Source organism: Chlamydotis macqueenii, chromosome 7, assembly GCF_036417535.1.
Source record: "Chlamydotis macqueenii isolate bChlMac1 chromosome 7, bChlMac1.mat, whole genome shotgun sequence".
NCBI classification, from domain to species: domain Eukaryota; kingdom Metazoa; phylum Chordata; class Aves; order Otidiformes; family Otididae; genus Chlamydotis; species Chlamydotis macqueenii.
The window spans coordinates 32,622,604-32,628,389 of NC_141562.1; positions in this window are offsets into that span (position 1 = coordinate 32,622,604).

A 5,786-nucleotide genomic window follows, 5' to 3' on the forward strand; every position below is an offset into this window, starting at 1 on the left:
TGTGACTGTCGCTGTCTCTGAGCGTTTCTTTTCTTCTACCAACACCACAGCTGATGGCGAATGCACGTCACACTTCAAGCTTTTGGGATCCTCCCTTTTGGGATCTCTGGGTCAGGAGATCCCTGCATCCATGCACTCAGCCTTGGCCAGCTCTGCAAAACTGATGGAGTCTAACGCAGGCAGCATGTTACGTGCCAGCAGAAAGCATCACTTTCTGATGCAGAGCTATGTTGCTGCAAAGGGCTTAAGATGTGTGTGAAACCTGGCTAATCTTTTAACCAGTCAACAAATAATTAAGGTGAACAAGTACTTAAACCAAATTGACCTTAAAGGTTCCTGTACATTCTGAGTTACTGCACAGGCTGGTGCCTGGGCTGAAAAAGCAGGAAGGTATTTGCCTCTGAAGCCCAGCCGCTGAAGGAAAAACTATCGCTTCCTTTCCTGACAACCAGCTCGCCCTCTACTTTGCCTTGAGACCTCTCAGGGTGCATGGCTTGGGCACCATTACCTGAGTAACTGACGCACAGAGGCACTTACACGCAGGCACATAGAGAAGCAGGCGCACACGCGCACACACAACCATTTCTGTGCATATGCCTCTATGTGTTTAAATACAAACACACACTGCATTCTTATTACAAACCGTATTTCTTAATATATGGAGCTCACAGCTGGTGCCTGGAGGGGACTGTGTTTTCTTGCAAAGCCACCAGTCTCAGAAGACGTGTAAGCGGTCAATATAAACACAATTTAGATGCAATGACTGAATTCCTCTAAGCTCCAGGGATAGGAAAGATTTTTTGTCAGATGCCTTTTAGTTTCAGACAGATTTCTGAAGAAAATAATTAGGTTTGCAAAACTGAGGCCAGCGTGTCTTCCCATTGATCACTGAGCTAACAGTGGGTTGCCCTCCGGGTTGTGTTCCTTGCAAACAGAATATCAGCTTGGAAAGAACAGATGAAACAAGGTGTTATTTAGCCCAGTTGTTTTCCAGCTTTTAATGTGCTTGGCAGACCCTCTTTTCTTGTCAGAGCAATGAAATGTGTCAGAGCTGGACCTCACCATCACTGACCTGTAGTCAGTAATACCAGAGCGGTTAGACAAAGCCTGCCACAAAAACGGTAAAAGCAGCTTCCCTGGCCATCTTGCAGTGCAATGGCTCTTCTGGCAGATCCTGAGGATAGTCACATTAAACTCTCAGCTTCCCCTGGCTCTTGCTAGTGTTCACTCTTAGGAAGGAAAAATATCCTGGGTGTGAAGAGTGAGCAGAGAAATGACGATGCTCTGGGATGTGAGAGCCAAGGGGACTGCCCTTCCCTCCTCTTGTGTCGCAGACAGGCAAGAGTAACACAGCACTGGAGGACAGGAGGAGAAACCAGGGCCAGTGCTGATATCTGACCCCTCCTTCATCAGCTTCAGGTTTCTTTAGGTATCGGCTTTTGGGTATTTTTTTTTCAGTGTGAATGTTATGGAGAAAAGCTGAAGGGACTGTACCTCAGACTGCTGCTGCTACTTTGGGTCAAGACTATATGTGAACGTTTTAGAATAAGTGCCCGAACTTGAAAAACTTAAGTTAAATTATTTACTGTGTAGAGATAGCCTATGCCATTGTGTATTGTGGTCCAGGGTTTTCTCTGTGACGTATCTATACGTCTCCTAACATCTGTCACTGCCCACAAACATCACAACAAATCATCACCTATTTATCTTCATCTCTCCTTCTACTCCTCTTCCCCTACAGCCTTCCTACGTCTCTAAAAGATGTCTGCACCTCCTGCCACAGCTTCCTGGTGCGTGGGGAAATGGCAGCCCTACGTTCCTACATTAACGTTAACGTCGTCATTTCTGTGCAAAGGGGAGCAAGTGACATTTTGCTTCTTTTTAGTGGAGACACATGAGCTGTGTAAGATCTCTCCTTCCCCTGCACACCTCCCTCCACCCTGAGCCTTCCTAGCTTTAAAGGTGAACCCCTCGTAGTCTCAGACCTGGTGACCACACACACTGTTGTTTAGCCAAATCAATGTTTAGCATTTTAGATTAATTGATAACTGACCCTCTTAAAAGCAAAAAGAAAAATGTCTGCTTTTTTCCTCTCTCCTCTGAACACTACTTGCCACAGTGAACAATCATATATATAAACACACACATTCACACACACACTTACTGTAGGCTGTATGGCAGAAGATTAAAATACAAGACATATCCTCACTGCCTGGAGAAGAGATGCATTATTCAGAGGAACTAACTACCACACACTCTTACTACAGAGTAATTAGTATCATGACTGCTGGGCACAAAGGAAAAAAAAATCTTGAGAGAGCTACAAAGGTTGAAAAAGCTGACTAGGTATATTACTTGTTATTAGTAAAACATAAGCTGCCAGGTATGCCTTCCAACTTAAATTGTAAGAATTATTTATACAGGAATTTTCCCCAACAGCAATAACTGCGAATGATTAATTCATACAGGAAGCTAAGATAATTACGAATTATTGCAAATTAAACTGCAAGCACTAAAAATAAATGTAAATCTTAAAAAGAGACAGCTTTAAAAGGGATTACTTTTCCCAAAGAAGCCAGCAAAGTAGTGCATTTCTCAGCCTGAATGGTGAGAACCAGAAATGTTTTTTTCTAAATTTCAGCACTTCAGGAACCTGTGGGCACACCAGCAAGATGTCACTTCTCACCAGTGCTTGTAAGGACATCGTGCCACTTCCCATGGCAGAACTTCCAGCTGAGGTCAGAATTTTGGCTGTTAAGCAGTAGTATTCTCCAACATCATTTCCAAGCTGGTGGTCGTTTACGGTATCATTGCCTGTGTGTTTACAGCTGTTTTGTCCGCATAGATCACTTGGCTGTCCAGGCTCTATAGCATCACAGCGGTGACTCAGGAGAGTCCACCATTCTGACTGCCAAAGCCAAAGATTCAGATACCACATTAAAACATTTTTTCCTAACCAGCTTTACGATGCTCCATGCCTTCACCCTACGCCCTAATGGCCTAGGGGTGTTTCACTCAGAGGGGAGTATTTGTAAGTCCTCAAAATCCTGATTCCTAAGTAAATATATGGGTTTGGAACTCATTTCTGAGTTCATAAATATTTATTATTGAAAATTAATAAAGTTATAATATTCCTAAATCTGAGTATAATAAGCACATGTATACTTTAAAGGACAGTTAAAAGATAGACACTTAACGAGAGAAGTGGAGCTGACTAGCATTTTTCAAAGCATGAAATTTTGCTCAGTTGTTCTGTTAAAAGCTCAAATAACAACTGGAAAAATCCTATGGCTTTTCTTCCCTCTTTTTTTCACCAGTCTTAATTAACAATTATATAATAGTAAAAAGTTCAATAGGAAAATAAAATCCCCAACAGCTTCCCAAAAGTTACTGTTGATTTGGCGGTGGTCCTATTCCTTTTCTGCTTGTTTTCCAGTAGACATAAAGATCACTGATTAAAGATAAATAAACATTAGTGAAGGAATCATTATTTGCCTGAATACAGTTTAGACCTGCGGAGGAGCAAACCCAGCAGGTTCCTGACCTGCTCCCTTCCTAGAGGCAACCACAATTTAATCGGCTAGATCGGTAAAGCAATAGTGTCTGTGCACAAGTAGGCTGCTTTACATGCAAATAAATGTATTGAAATGCTCTACCGCTTGTCCACCCTAATAGTGCAGCCATGATTTTGCATATGTATTTTAGCATTATTTACCAAACAGTTAATTGGCTGAAGGTGAGAGAAATTAGGAGAGCAGAAAAGAGGAGTGATTTGAAGTCCAGCAAAACAAAGTGGCCAGATGTTGTCAGTGTGAGTGTCAGCAGCTGATGGTGATGGGTGAGGAGGAGAAAAATTCTAGAAGAGAGAACTGGGAGGGGAGGCAGGGGGAAGGGGAAATTCACCTTCTCATGCAGGTGATACAGAAAGACAAGCAAGTTGCTTCTACAATCGTGTCCCTCAGCAGAAACGGCTGGAAAAGCATCTTGTTTCTCTCCACATCTGCTCTCTCACAGGTGACAGAAGCGGCAGCACCGCTGTCAGTTAACTCCCCTGTGAACTGCTGGCAATACAAAATACACAAACCCATGTTTTCCTGGTAGAATATTGCTATTGACATTTCACTGATGTGCGTCCCCTATTAATGCTGATAACCAGAGCCCGTCTACCCCTTCTACTGCTCTCCATACAATTTCTCAACTCAATAATGTCATTTGCTGTCTAAGTGACTTCAGATTCTGCTACTTGGAAGATGAAACATTTCTCCCCAGTTCAGTCCAGTAGATTGTACTTTTCTGTTTCCTCTGAGCACAGAAGCACAACCTCTGTTTTGGAAACTGAACTTCAAACACAAATGTACTCAACTCCTGAGGTTGTTGGTTAAAAAAGTTTGGAAAAGAAAAACCATTTATAAGGCATTATTTGAGAAGCAATAGCTAATTAATAGCCTTGAGTGATATTTGTCATGTACCAACATAATAGGTCCCATATGAAAATAATTAATGTTGGACATGTCAAGTAACATCAAAGCTACCTGCATGCAAACAAGAGAGAGGTGTGTTACCAGCATATCCTCTCCCACTTTTTAGAAAAATCTGCATATAGCTAAAACCACACTGTACTGAAAATTTACTCCAGTTCCCAAAGCCTGTTAAAATTTGCCCAGAGATGAATTAGGACCTAAGAGAGCATAAACACTTATCTTGTCCCGTTACTCACATTGGCAGAATTGCACAGTGTAAATATCTTTTGTTATTCCTGAAACCGGGTGTTTACAGCGTAAGTTCGAGCACGCTTCCTGAGAAACCTGCATCGGTAAGGAAACCCCATGGCATTGACAATGGACACCACTAAAGGTGAAGAAATGAACAGTTTGCATAGTGATGATGCCACCAGCTCCAGTCCGACGTTTTGTTCTGGGGCCGTTAAACCCATTAAGAGATGTCCCTCACCTTCAGGGTGCTTCACCGAAAGAGAAGCTTGGTGAAGAAGATGAAGCAAAGAACAGTCCATGAAGTTTGGTATTGGGTGACTAAAAGCAAGCAGTGTATTGTGTGATATGAAAGACAATGTTTTTGAAAAAACGCAAATCTCTGCTAAAACATGTTTCTTGGTCAGTTCAACGCCGTTAATCTCTTTTCTAACACAGATTGAGAAGAAAAAAGATCTGTAACGCCGGCCGAGTGCCACAGGCTGGGCACAACACTTGGAATTCTCAAGGCAATTCTCAAGGCAAAAGAGCAATTTAAATGCCAAACGGTGCAAATTCCCCAGTTTAGGAAAGGGTCAGTCCGTAGCCCTGCTTCGGTTGGGCTCGCCGATAAGGGCTCGCTGCCCGCCTGGGTAAGCGCACGGGCGGTGACTTTTATTTCTCTTGCCCCCCCTCCCCGTAATTCGGTGTCGGCACATCTCACCGCGCACACGGGGGTTCCGGCGTGGCCCAGGGCTGCGGGCTGGTAGCCCCATCCGCGCTGCTCGCCCCCGAGTATCCCTGCCCGCGGAGGGGAGGGGACAGCAGGGAAGGGGAGGGGAGTATCGGTCTCCCCCTTCCCAACCCAGCGCTGCCTGGGCTCGCACGGGGAGCAGAGGTGCCTCCTCCTCCTCCTCCTCCTCCCCTCGCTCCGGTGCCGGCTGACAGCGTGCGGCCGGACGGGGAGCGGAGCCGGCAGCGGGGCGGCGGGGAGCGCGGGGCTGCGGGGGTCCCGCCCGGGGTCCCGTCCCGCCCAGGGTGTCCCCCCGTCCCCCCCCCCCCCCACCACAAGGGCCTTTGTCTCTCTGCAGCCGGAGC